We start from the raw sequence: 15,370 nt of genomic DNA, 5'->3' as shown, positions 1-15,370 counted from the left end.
ACACTAGACATAGCCCTGATTTTACCCTGAAAACAGATTTTTTTAAATTCCTATAGGTTAGCAAGTAATCAAAGGTTTAAAGCATACCTGTACGTTCTTAAAGTACAAACACTGGAAAAAAAAAACTTTTGGGCGGCGGAGATTCATATGCTTCTTTTACACCAGATATAAGTATATCTTGAGAAATAACAATGACATGTAATATATCTTCAGTATGGTGTTCTATATTGGTACAGGTAGGGCTTGTATTTAAGTATAGAGGTAAATATTTACTTGGGCGGTATTTCCGAAAAAAAATGTTAAAAATCCTAAAATACCTTTATTTTATGCTCTTCAACTTCCTCTTTTCATTAAAAGTGGCGGAGGTAAGAAATTCCAAATACGTTAGGAGATATCGAATTTTTAAATTTCATCATATGTACTTGAGCGGTATTTGCAAAAAAAAATGTTACAAATCCGAAAATACCTTTATGATATGCTCTTCAACTTCCTCTTTTCATTAAAAGCGGCGGAGATAAGAAATTCCAAATACTTTAGGAGATATCGAATTTTTTAATTTTGCAATACAAGACCTGTGGAACCATTCGAGCGGCGCCATTTTTGTTATTTTGCCGTGTTCGTGAGACGTGAATACGTGAATCGTGAATGCGTAATTAATAAAATGGTTGATTAGGTCAGGTCAGTTACATTATTAATACTTTCAAACTAAGCCGACATTAAAAATTATTTTGTGAATTAATTTTAATGGCTGTTTAGTTTTAAAATATTTATAATGTAACTGACCTGACCAAACAAACCCGGACAAAGGGTGAACAGTAAACTAAAATGGTCGATTAGGTCAGGTCAGTTACATTATAAATACTTTCAAACTAAGGTGATATTAAAAATAATGTGAATTAATTTTAATTATTCCTTAGTTTTAAATTATTTATAATGTAACTGACCTTACCTAACAAACCCGTAACAAAGGATGTACAGTAACAACTGACGTAAATTTTTTTGTTACTTATTACTTGCGCAACAATATCAAAATAACAAATAAGACTTTACAATTAGAAACGTTAAAAACTCACCTAAGTTGGAGGTGGTAATTAAACACCGTTTTAAACAATAATTGAACTAAATAATCACGTATTAGTTCATTTGAATTCTGGCCTATCACGAACAATCACGTGACGACATTATCCAATAAAAAAAAAATACTTGTACGTAAACAAGAAACAATGGTGCAGTCACGTACGCCACAGGAATGCGCTGGTTTTGTGCTGAAATTTAAAAATTCGATATCTCCTAAAGTATTTGGAATTTCTAATCTCCGCCGCTTTTAATGAAAAGAGGAAGTTGAAGAGCATATAATAAAGGTATTTTCGGATTGTTAACATTTTTTTTCGCAAATACCGCTCAACTACATATGAAGAAATTTAAAAATTCGATATCTCCTAAAGTATTTGGAATTTCTAATCTCCGCCGCTTTTAATGAAAAGAGTAAGTTGAAGAGCATTATATAAAGGTATTTTCGGATTTTTAACATTTTTTTTCGGAAATACCGCCCAAGTAAATATTTACCAAAATAAGTTACCAGAAAGTTAGTTTAATACACAAACATATTTTGTGCAAAACAAGCATATAATCATGCTAGTCACATAATAATACAGATATGGTAATGACATAAACGTGCCATGTTAATGATGTCATTAATGTGATAATGAATGAGATTGTGATACGTACTGGTCCCGAAAGTGAAATTGGTAAAAGTTCTGTATAACATATTCAAATTCATCCCTTGATCCATATGGCATGATCTTGTATACATTGTTCCTGTGGTACATGTTGCTTGATGTTTTAATTTGGTACATTGAAAGAACATGGGCATAACTAACTTGTGATATTACTATTATATATATATGAATGTAAAACAGCTACAAAATAAATTATTTCACAACACCTGAGATAATTTGTTTGTATTGTGATGTTCTAGTATTTGTTATGTCCATACTCTTTCGACGTAACAAATTAAAACAGCAAGCATCTTGTACCACAAATCCAAGGGATAAATGTACAAAAAAATTACGTTTACCTAGGCTAAACTTTAAAACCTGTAGAGAGAAAAAATGAACTAAATGATGATAAATATCACTTAATTTAAACACAAATCTGAAAGCTAGTTAAAGTTCAGTCACGTATCCAAGTTTTTCACTTGATCCTGAGGTACATGATGCTTGCTGTTTTAATTTAGTGCGTTGAAAGATCCTGAACATAATAAATACTTGTGATATAACAATGAATAATAAACTTAAGATGATTACTAAATATACACTTTCTTTCTATGAATTAAACACAACTTCACAATTATTATTATTAGGTGTTTTTGATAACTACCAACATGGCCGTGCTGACATGAATATAAAAACAAAGGCCCGAACTTGGCCGAAGGTGAAGTCTTTAGGCGTGTTCGGGTAGGTCCTCAACTCTATGTGGAACTTAGGCTTCCCGTTCAGGCCACCCAGGACCCCTTATGAATAAATGGTAAACTGGTTGACACGACACTGCACTTTATTGAGAACCGTTACACACACTGGTCCAAGTACTGGCCGCGTCTGTTGTCTGACCGTCGCGGCACGCGAGTCTCTATGCGTAGATGGTACGCGCGGCCAGGATAGGTTGAAAAGTGGTATATGCGGACTTCTACTGTGGCCGATTATCAACGTGAAAGACGCGGCGGATAGTCGCGGAGTTGCAATGCTGCCGCAGCTTATACAGAGATGGACGTTATTATGTAAGACAGCACGTGCGAATGAATGTTCTAAAGTTAGTTGCAATCTAGCCTGTTGCAAAACATAAAAAGTCCCGAAAAGTACGTAGGTCCCGTTAAATAAAACATACAAGTTACAGTCACTAAATAAACAGTTATACATGGTTAGAATGCACATTACTTGTTACACATTTTAATACGATGAAAGTTAGATACGTAAATTAATGAGTAAAAACTCGACACACGTGGCTGGCTGAGAGCCTTCGACGATAACGATTACTTGGCTTTGGAAGCCGGAAAACTGCGTAACTCAATTACGCTGTCCTTAAACTCTGGACATGAAATTACGTAAAGAGTTGAAAATCTCCCTGATGGGAATAAATGATTAGTTAACGAGTCGCACGAAATATCGTGCGACTGGGTGGGGTCGGCACAGAGCTGGTAAAAGGATTTGAAGAACTTACACTATTGCTGAGACTTGGGTGTAGCGCGAAATTTGAGGGCTCTGCGTTCCCGGAGCGACCGACCCCTGCGAGCTCCCGACAGTAACTGAGCGCGAGGGCGCCCTGCGACCTAGCGCCTAGACACGTGAAGCGCGGGAAAACAGCTCCGACCAGTTTTGGACTTAAAAGACATATTTCACAATACATGATTATAGAACAATTGGACATAATTTCCCTTGAATTAATTATCTTATTAATTGTTATTAATTTGGTTGTTTTTGATTTGAAAGAATAATTAATGATTTAGTTTAGCGCATTGCCACACCCGGCCGGGCGCTGTAATCGACTTGGTGTTCGTCACGGTGCACTTACACTCACTCGGCGGACATCACGCTTGGGCGTGTTCGATGCACTTAAGAGTACATAAGTGTTGTTGTGACATAACGGCCTGTGCGAACCAGAGGGAGCACCGGCGGTTGGCATCAACTTATTTACTAGTAATATATTGCATCAACTAAAAATGGGATTATGATGCAAATTTAGAATATGAATTTGATGTGTAAATTCACTTTGACATGTTTACAAATGTTGTAACCTCAATCTGAACTTTGTTATTCACCATGTATGCAACTATGTGATTAAACAAGGATGAGAGCAGAGGGTGTTTTAGTATGAGTAGAGTAAAGATATTGGCATACAGGGATGGTTGTAAAGAAATGCATTGAAGATAGACTTTAATAAGTTATTACTTCGGTAGAGATTAATGTGTAGAGCAGGTTGCATACCTAATAGTTACAATGTTCTGCTCTCACGTTGGAAATGCTGGTCTCCATTTCAAAGCTAGAGAGAGTAGGAACACCCAGTGACCAAATCTGTTTCCATGTCAATAGGAATAAACAGAGTAATGAATGAACCAAACAAGCATGGAGTGGTATTTGATTGCATCTCATGATTATCCGGAACTAAAGTAATACCTAATGATAAGTGTGAAGATACAGAATTCAGCCCAAGATGATCCTGAACTTTTCCCATGTAATCTACACTCCTTCCCCATCCTCTTCCTTCCAGAGTTAAATCTGATGATTCAGAAGAAAAAAAATGTCACACTCACTCAGCCAAAAAAGGGTGACATAACCAAGAATTAATTTTTTCACTAAGAAATTTAAAAAAAAAATGTTTTTATATATGTATAGGCCAAGGGTGGATCCAGAATGACAGTCAGGAGAGGGCCAAAATACATTATCTAATGCAAATTTAGTACATTTGGAATTGAAATATTAAGTACATTTTATTTGTGGTTCAAAAATGTCCTATATTATGTATAGCAATGCAGTAAAATAATACTTTATTAAACTTTGGAAAATTATAAGGAGGGATTAAGAGAAAATTTGAGTATTACTAGCTGCCCGAACCGGCTTCGCACTGCTATAATAATGGAAAAAAATTAAGCCACATCTTCCATTTACAGTAATGGTAAATAAATAAAAAATTCAGTGAAAATTTATTACAATGCTGTATAATGTACCGGAGAGAAAATTAATTGCACCGATGGTTTCCCGGCTCGTGCACGCAACGTACAACTGATGTACCCGTACTTCGCTACGGCAGTATACAGGCAGATCACTCTTGTGCCGCTCATTATACATGCCCCTCCTTGTGGGTACGCCACTGCCGCGCGATGCCCGTTGCCATGGAGACGCAGAAGGCATGAACAATGCAAAATCCTGTTCTCATGCAGACAAAGTATCCACTGTTGCCTGGTTTTAACCACCCATGGCATCTAATTTTCAGAAAATGTCATCCTGCGTAACATAAGGAACATTACTGTGAAGTTTCCAGTCTGTAAAATATATATACTTGAAAAAAAGAGCAATAAAAAACAAATTAAACACAGAGAGGAAAAAAAAAACAATAGTTTAGGTTTGTGATTTAAGTGATAAAAGTATTTAAATACTAATTGAACTCTTATGAGGGTACTGATTGCTTCGTTGTTAATATCACACGGGTGTTTTTTACTTGTATGGGAAAATTAAAAATGATAAGGCATCTAGTGTGTGGCAACAATGTTAATAGGCAATAGGAAATAAACTTCTAGCACCTGCAGCATTGTCACACACACTTTGTACGTGTACTGCATGTTGTATCTAACCCCCTCCAACGCATTTGATTCTAAATTGCACTTTTAGTAAGGATCCCTAATGTTATTGATAATATAATATAGCCTATAATAGCCTTCCTCGATAAATGTACTATCCAACACTGAAAGAATTTTTCAAATCGGACCAGTGGTTCCTGAGATTAGCGCGTTTAAACAAACAAACAAACAAACAAACAAACTCTTCAACTTTATAATATTAGTATACATTTGGTGGGGGGAGGGGGGGGGGGGAGTTGTGCCGCTATGGCCTCGTCTGTATCTGCCAGTGATATAGGCCCTAGTTTTCATAAGCAAATGATACCATTAGTCAATTTGTTCAAGTATACAAATAGCAACTATGGACAAAAAAAATTCCTTTTCCTGTCTAAAAAGTTTTCCTTGTTAAGAAGTTTTCTGAAGACAGTCTCGTAAAAGAGTTTCTCTGTAAATGAATTTTTTCCACAGAAAATTAATTCACTGAACTTATTAACTGGTAATGTCTGAGCATGAGGAAATTGTTTCTTGTCTTTTATACAGGGACGGCAGCGAGCTGCGATAATGCATCGTTGGTTACACAGCGTTACAGACAGATGAGTGACATGCTGGTAGTGGCTATAGAAGATGAAATAGCCGCCCGCGTACAGCATGCGAGACTGCAGGAGCATCGCAGGAGCAATGGTGGTCCGACTCGTATGCACCGCCGGACAGTTCCTGGAATCCGCCCAAGTACAGCTCACGGCACCGCAGAAGGCCAATGCCGTACTGATGTTTGTGTGGGTCCTTGGTGTTTTGCTGTTTGCACCCATTATTTTATAAATGTTCTTGGAGGTGCAGAGTGCTGAAATTCAAATGTGTTTACTAGCAGCTAGTCATACTAAAATTTTTTTAACCAAAAGTTAAATTTGTGTGAGAAATTAATGGAGACAATGGTGCCTTGAATTTAGTGACAAGCACTGCAATAATATTTTTTTTTTCATCCAGACATTTTTTGAAGTTTTAATCTATTGTATTGATAATGTTTTCTGTTTTGTTTACAAGCATTGCAATTAATATTTTTTTTCATCCACAACATTTTTGAAGTTATTGTATTGATAATGTTTTCTAGTTTTTTTTACTTTTAATTGTTTGTGTGTTTTATGTGTGACGTGACACCAGTTTAGTGAAGTTAATTTTTAGTTATAATGTACCTATTTATGTACCTACCTGCCATGTGTATATCATATGTTATTATTATAATTGAAATAGGTAAGCACATTTAGTTCCTGGCATGTAAACTAAGGTTTGTTATGACTGAGATAACTATGAAAACAATTTTAATCTTTTTAATTATTCCTCCATGTTACATTAACAACCATTTCTTTCATCAACACATAATTTTTGCCATTAGGGTGGTCCTTGTTGCAATTAAATACTATATTCTAAATATCTTATAAACAAGGCATAGTTTTTATATTTGTGTGGTTTGGTTACATCTTACACCCTTTCAGATTATTTCCATTGCTGATATGCACAGGCAGGGGGATAAATAAGAGGATGTTTACAACCACCATCAGGTATTAGAGGCAAGATTATATGGTGAATAGTGACGAAACTGAAATAACACCAAAATTCACCCAAATTATTAAAGTCTGTAGGTTAAAATGTGAAATTCAATCTATAAACTTTAGTTTATGCTTTTACTAAAAAAATTTAACATTAATGTACCATGTACATAAATGCATGTAGTTTGTGTTGTGTAGTTTTTTTTAAGTTCACAGAGAAAATAAAGTAAAAAAAAAATTTGTTAAAAATTTAACATCTAAGAGATGTGGCTTAAGGCCGAGATCCATAGTTTTGCAAGCACGACGGAAATTATTTATCCCACGAATAGCACTGTCGGTAAAAAAATTGTAAATTACAGCATTATAAGATCAAGCTTTGATTTTTGCAATTGTGGTAGAAAAAATTTTATCAAAAAATTATTTGTTACTAAATTGTAATTAAGAAATTTTTAAAACGACGTATTTCATATTTATAAGAACTGTACACGGTCTTTATTTTACATACAAATCAAATTGAGTATCCTTTACAATTCCTGTAGCCCAAAACTGAAACATTACGTACAGAATTTAAATAATTTTAGTTTAAAACTTGTCATGTAACGGACGCGTGTAGCTCGTGAAATGGACGAATGATGTGTTAGTTCAGCTTTACGCCGCTAGACGTCAGGCACGATGAGTTTAGAGTTTGCCCGCTAGATGTCCCAACTATCGCAGAGGATTTCTGTAGGGAATAAAATTTATTTTAAACTTTCGACTTCAAAACTTGTTTCGGTGACAGTAAGTCGTTGTGTTTTGAAAATAGAAATAAGCCAATTAAAAACTCTTCCATTTCCTTCGAACTATATTGAGCAATGAAACATCTATATCCTAATATTGCACAGATATGATTTAACGAAACTCTGTAGAACTTTAATTGTAAACTTTTATTGAGACAAGATTTATTGTTTTTATGATTATAGTCATATTGCGTGGATCAAACGTGACCTATTAAATGTCTTTTCTTTATTTTACTTTTTACAACAACACGCGTCCTCTTTCGCCCCATGGTCCGCTCTGTAGGTATCAGGTCACGCAATATTTTGAATGTTATTGTAATTTTGGCAATTTAAAATTTGTGATTTATGTGTAGTAAAGTATTTTTTAATTTTTATAATTATTATTTTTTTTAGTTGGTTGGTTTTCTAATGGTATATACGTTCCTTTATTTCCTATAATAAAGTCATATTTTACTACTGGAATCTTTCCATAATATCTTCAAATTGCAATAACTATTTCTCTGCATGAGAAAGGTAATAAATCAAATATATAAAATTAACGTCTGATAGCAGTTATGTCTTGTTTTGCAATAATATTTGAACAATGTGTTGAAATTATATGTATGAAAATTACAAAATACTATCAAATTTACAACAGCTAGAAGCACTGAAACAGCTTTTGCTGATTTTTGTTATAAAAGATACCGATACAAGGCAATTGATGATGAATCGATAGGAATTTTTTGTAACGTATCTAACACGATTTGACACGATTAATCAAAATATAATGTTGAATAAAAAACATTATTTTAACTGGGAATAGTTTAAAAACACACAAATTATTTCAGTTTTATCTTAATGACATGAAGCATTTATAGTACCCATTCTGTTCAGCCTGAATGATTAGGTCCACATTGTCAATTCTGATATCCAAACAACAAATATCGGGGTTGCCCAAGAAAGCATTGTCCAAACCTATTATTGAATACGTGAATGTTGCGGAAGAATCAGTAAAAATGTGTATCTCATTAGCTTTGCGGATGACGCCAACACAATTCCTTAAAAAAAAAAAAAAAAAAAATTCTCAAATGTACGAATGTTTGTTTCAGAGAAACGTTTTAGATACTATTTAGAAGATTTTCGATAAATTGTATCATATTTGGTAGTGAATGGTAGTTAAGAAATGTTCTATTCTTTAGCCACTGTTTTTTTTACAATCCCTTACAGTATTGGTTGGAGGTTGGTTGTATAAAGTATTATTTCAGACTAAAGTTGTAGAGACTATTTATTAAGTTTGCAGAAAATAAGAATGTATTTTATATTTTATGTGGCAAGAATGTTATAATTTTTGTTTGTTTTTCAATTCTAATCGTTTGAACTCCTTGCAACAATGTTTAGACTTATCAAAAATAGTTTTATAAACATTTTCTAGAACACATCTAAAGTTTACAAACAATTTGAACTGATTTGATGGCGTGCCTGCTAAGGAAGTTAAGAAATTCTTTTGTCCTCTGAGCCATTTTTATTTAACCTTGCAGTTATTTTGACAAAAGGTTTTTGGTATAAATTAAACGAGATATATAATAACTCTTCATACGGATGCGCGGGTTATAGCAATTGTCCTATTTAAAAAAATAAACCTTCCCCATTTCTGCCCCATTGGTCAGATATTTTCCATTAACAAACTCGACCAAGATTTCTCATTGTTTTTTTTCTTCATTAATTTGGAAATGTTTCGTGCAAAATTACGTAGTTATCGTGTTCATAAAATTTTATGTATGTTATATATATGCATATATAATGTTTTGAGATGATGATTTTGGGGACACTAAACTATGTAACGAAAAACTTTGTAGAAATTTTCCGGAAGTTACACAGTGGTAACTGCTACAATAGGAAGTCTTTCTCCGAAATCTACCCAACTCTATAAAAAAAAGATCACTTTTATTTCAATGATTTAAAGGCTAGCAAATTCATGCCAATACATTTGCATACGAACAGCATTTTTTATAATCACTCTATTAGTTGCTGCATTAATTTTTAGAGTTATAAACAAATCCAAGTAAAACAAAATAAAATGAACAGTAAGTATTTAAATGAATAAACCACTTCAGTCACTACCGAAAACTATTTAAATCGTTAAGATTCATCCTGTTCCTTATATTTTTATCTTTGTATCCATTTTATATATCAAAACAACATGAAAAAAAAACTTCATTATCGATCCAGAAACAACCAAAAAATACACTTGCAGAGAACCACAAAAAATACTGCCTTAGAAAGTGTTTCCGCAGTGGATTTAAACTTATAATAGCTTTCGTGTTTCATAAAATCAATTTTAAACTCTATTAAATTAAATTAATTCTTCTAGATGAATTGAAGTTTGTAAGGCCGTGTCCGTATTCGCCTAAAGTATATAATACTATACGTACTTGTCCCTGGAAGTGAAATCACAAGGGCTGCATAACTGAAAGTTAAGTAAATTCAAGTACGCAAGTAAATAAATCTGTGTACTTCTCACGTACTTCCAGTTGAAAAAACGTCACCATTTTGAAAAACGATTTTAGGTTATATTTGATTTTAAAAATTTAAGAACTCTTAAAAAACATTAATAATTTTTATTATAAATTTGATGAAAACATTATTTATACACGTTTACAAATAAGTTTAAACAATTACATGCACATGCACAGCCTACTGTTGGTAACTACAAAACGTAGGTAAAATAATAAATTAAATTGCCATAAATTCGCGGGACAGTAATTAAGTGTTATATGACTATTTTCGGCTAAAAACATTTTTCTCAATAAAAATTGTGTGCAAAAATAAAATGTAAACATCCTTTTTGGCTAGATATTACCATGTGAAGAGGCCAAACATTGAACCTGTCCAGATTCGTCAAGGGCAAGTGAAGTACGCAAGGTTGCAAGCTCATAACTACATAACTTTAGTTCGGATCGGCCTAAATAAACATGTTAGTAGTAGTATTATAGTTTGGTTGCTCCAAGCCCTGGCTTCAGGCTGAGGATTGAGGATGGGGTCAATGACCTATTGATCTGGCGTTACGGTGGCAATATTTGGTGTCAAAATTCCCCCAAAAAAATTAATATTTGGAGGGAAAAATTCCCGTTTTGAGGGAAAATTTCTCGTTTTAGTTATCAAAACTGTCAACGGCTTTAAAATTCCTAAAAGTGGCTTAAATTCTTAGCGTCAAGCCGTTCTAAGCCGTCGAGGTCATGACCTTGACAATTAGGATGACATCACCGCAATTTTGAATTATCTCGTAACTGTTGCAATTATCGTGTGTATAAAAATTAAACTAACTGGCTGTAGCGCACTCTAGCAAACATAAACAAGATGACGACTGTGATGTCGTAATCCAAGATGGTGGGCGTGACGTCATACTAGCGGGCTATATATATATATATATATATATATATATATATATACACACACATATATATACACTTTAGCATTAGTGGTGGGAAGTCATTCTGATGGCGGCTTACATGGAGGAAGGATGGGTCGCCATTTTTTTTATTTTTTGCACTCACCGGGTTAGAACCGAGGACTCCGAACTTCATTTTGTAAGTGTGTTTTTAAATAATATTTTATTAAATATTGATTAAATTTTTTATAAATTTTGAATCTTTTCTTATTAAAATCTGAAAATAAATACGGATTCTCAAGATGGTGGTAGTGATCTCATAATCCAAGATGGCGAAGTGATATTATTTAAATTTTTATGTTTTATAAATTTTAATAACGTTAATGCATTTTTTGGACAATAATTACTGTTTTTCAAGATGGCGGCCGTAACAAAAATTGCAAAGATCTATAATTCAAGATGGCGGGCGTAAAGAAAAGTGAAATGATGGCGTTATACACATCCATTATGGCGGGCATAACGAAACATGCAACAGTTCTGGAATCCAAGATGGTGGCCGTAACGATATGTGCAACGGTGTGTTTAAATATTTTTTATTTAAATTTTGTTAATTAAATTATTTAATAAATTTTAAATTTTTTGCCGATTTTATAGCATAAAAATTACGTATTTTCAAAATAGTAGGCGTACTGATAATTGCAACAGTTACGACATAATTCACAATGGCGGTGATGGTATCCTAATTGACAAGGTCATGACTTCGGCAGTTTAGAGCGGCTTGACGCTAAGGAATTTAAGCCGCTTTTAGGAATTTACAAGCCGTTGACATTTTTGATGACTAAAACGGGAAATTTTTCCTCAAACGGGAATTTTTCCCTCGAATTAGGAATTTTTTTAAAAGGAATTTTGAGTCATTTTTGAGGAATTTTGACACTAAAAATGGCCGCCGTGATGTCAGAGAAATCGGTCTCATACGTTTATGCCCTTATATATTCTTGATTAAAAAGTGACAATGTATAATGACAGGGCCCATAGCATAATTATGTATACCAGTTGCGGAAAATGTAATGTAATGATACTTGTATATATAAGAAAAAATATAATTTTTCTCATTAATTTGCAATGGATGTGTAATTATTTTACTACAAAATTTGTCTAATACATTGCTATTTAATAAATAATTTGTCCTCTAGTTGTTTTATTTTCATTTGTCCAAAGACATTTAATTATATACTAAGCTTACTAATTTTTACTTTTTCTCAATTTTTCTTTATTATGCAATTTTAAAATGTAAATTTGGTATGCAGCAATTACAATTTCTAATACGTGAGTATAAATTACTATAAAACTACGTCCATGACTTATATTTATTGTACTAGTATTCCTCGCTCCTAATCACTTAGACTCTGGTTGATTTCCGTGTTTTACATCAGTGGTCGTAATTTATGCACGCCTTTTTTCTACTTACCTGATCCAGGTCCAGATCTGAAGCAGTGTTTTGCATGTGGTAACGTGTCAATTGTTTTTTTTTTTTTTTTTTTTTTTTTTTTAACGGTTTGGGAAGGGAAGAATTACTACTCTTCGCGTATCACTTTATCTAGCCACCTCTGAAATATTATTTTTTTACCTACGACGAATAGCCTACTCCCTACATATGTTCATTCAGACACTTCTGACTGGGTAGCGAAGGTGGTTTGTGGTAAAGGTCTGTGACCCTTTCAGAGTTAAATTTTAATTATAGAAATAATAATTATTAATTACAACATATGTTATTTCATGCTTGTCCGACCTGCAGTACATAAATACCTACAAGGAGAACTACCGGTGATGGTTGACGTCACCCGTAGGGATAGCATGAAGGTGCTCTCCATTTCGTCAGACGCGACCGCCAATATTTATGTTGCAATTATAAATTACTACACGATAGCATATTTTGTAAATTTTAATTACGTATTTTTAAAAGAAATTTTTTTGACGAATGCCAGGGTCATTGAGCAACTAATGACATAGATTTCAAACATCATACATGATAAATAAAAATGAAGGGGTCATCGAAAGCCACAAGCTGCAGGTAGGCTAAAAGCAAACCAAAAAATGCTTCAGCTCTATCCTCGTCTATACATACTTACATGCATAATACATTCAAACAACTAAAATTAGTGCAATAAGCGGCAATATTTTGTGGACATATATTCAACTACAAATATAAATTGATTGTATAAAAAGGTCATTTTTATATCGTCGTACAGAAAACTATAAATTTTAATCATATACCCAAAAATATCACTTTACAACAGAAAGTCGCGTAATTAGATGTTCAATCATATATCTGTGGCAAAATGTGTAAAGGAAGAAAACCCATAAAAGCTCAAACCCTTTTTCGTACAGTATATAACAATACTTTTTTTTACGGGAAGGAAAACTGCATTACTGGCCAACCTCACTGATTGTAGTGGTCAGCTGTGTGCATAACTTGCAGAAGAGACCAAATCTGAGAGTTTCGCCACCAACCCACCGCGGTAAAATGTACAATATGTTTATCGTATAAGTGAAGTGTTCTTTATATTTGTTTGCATATGTATGCACAAAATTAATATTTATTATAATTCTGCTGGGTTGCATAAGGTTGCATACGGTTACCTACGGGTTTATAACTGAAATGTCAAATGTACTGAAAATAGTAATATTTATTCTCTTACGCGCTGAGGGTCGAGCGGTCGAAGAAGTCTGGGGAGAATTGACAGAGAAAACCGAGCGGAAATCTTACTTCTCTCCGAGGCAGGCAGTTGGCTGGCTTCCCCCACCCCCCTCAGCTCGTTGAAGAACATGACACCCCGCTGGGCGATAAGGAATTCTAAGAAAAGCGCGCTCTTTCCTCCTACTCCTCCACCCCCACCCCCCCTCATCATACCATAGCTCATCCGTACAGCTAGTGCTCTCTATCGAGGATTTTGGAACTACGTGTGTTGTGTTCTTTCTTTGCGCGCTCGGGAGAAACTCAGGATCTTAGCCTTAAGGCTCCATCTTACTCACCATGTTGATTTATTATTTTTTCATCATTACTCTTATTTAAGTGCTATTTAAAAAATGTTAACTCGATATTTCTGCCCCAAATATTTTCAACAGATGTTCGCTTACAGAAGAGGGCAGGGTTGTTGGGTCTCAGAACATCTCCGTACTTCATGTGTAGGGGAAGGTCACCTCCCGACTTTTGCCATTTGACTAGATAGCGAAGCATACCCGAGAAAGATGCCTTTTTTGAAATTTTAAGTGACTTAAGTAGACTGAACGTGAGCCCGCTGCTCATCCCGGCAGCCTCCTTATATAGTAACCGCTCGGTCGCTAGATGGAATCTCATTGCTTTTTTTCCCCTTTCATTTTTCTCCCTTTATTAGTCCCTTTATCACTTTTTTAGTCTTTTTTCTTCTCCATGATTTCTATGTATGTTTAGAATAAAAAATATTAGAATGGATGAAATTTTGGGTGTGAAACAAATATTTTAGCTGCAAAAATACATACTGTAATATTGTATATTTACCAAATGGAAAAGAAATGTATTCTTATAAATAAAAATTTAAAAAATAAAGGCATCCACCTTATTTTACCCTAGATCTACTGTTATGTCACTTGGGGGTAAAACAAGTGCCTGGATGCTACTCATCATAAAAACACGGAAAGCAATACCTATGTTATACAAAATCTAGCACATTGTATGAATGCTGAGTTCTTGCAGTTAAGATTTTTTTTGAAGTAACAGTGGAAAAACCAACTTCACTTACATTCATAAATATTTCTATATTCATCGCACAATCTTGTAGCATTCTACCCATTTAATTTTAATATTAATTTATAACTAGAGTCAAGATTTTGTGGTGTTATTTTAAGACAAATTTCGGTGTAAAGAAATAAAGATTTCGGTGTTATATGGTTTTATTTTTTTTGCTCAAAATACCCACGGCAAAATTTTCTTGCTTTTCTGTACGACATGCAAATTTATTAAAACAAATATTAATAAACACTAAAACCTCATGATCTAATTACAATTAAGTTCATTTGCAAATTCATAGATAATTAAGTTCATTTGCAAATTCATAAATTCAAACTTTTAAATAACTACTAAAAATTTTATGACTTAATAACAATCACATACACTACAAAATTACACAATTAAGCACTTCCAAAGTTACTATTAAGACGGTTTTATTGAAATGCTATCATAGTAAAATTTTCCACATTTTCTGGACTGAAACGTTGTCTTCTGTCACTAACTACCAGTGAGTACCTGGAAAATGAACGTTCTGCATCAACATTTGATGTTGGGAACCAGATTGCCCTTAAACTGGCTTGAGCAAAT

At 33.8% G+C, this 15,370-nt stretch overlaps 1 long non-coding RNA gene across 1 annotated transcript in view; it reads left to right on the top strand.

The window, feature by feature from the left end:
* LOC134542666 (uncharacterized) overlaps nt 1–12,139 on the top strand; it is a 135,266-nt gene extending 123,127 nt beyond the window's left edge. Inside the window, exon 2 of the long non-coding RNA XR_010076841.1 lies at nt 5,870–12,139. This is a non-coding gene — a long non-coding RNA (uncharacterized LOC134542666). The remainder of the gene's footprint in view (nt 1–5,869) is intronic.
* Nucleotides 12,140–15,370: the final 3,231 nt, after the last annotated feature.

Source organism: Bacillus rossius, assembly GCF_032445375.1.
Source record: "Bacillus rossius redtenbacheri isolate Brsri chromosome 9 unlocalized genomic scaffold, Brsri_v3 Brsri_v3_scf9_1, whole genome shotgun sequence".
NCBI classification, from domain to species: domain Eukaryota; kingdom Metazoa; phylum Arthropoda; class Insecta; order Phasmatodea; family Bacillidae; genus Bacillus; species Bacillus rossius.
The sequence above is the reverse complement of the archived record's forward strand: the minus strand, read 5'-3'. Positions and strand labels throughout refer to the sequence as shown.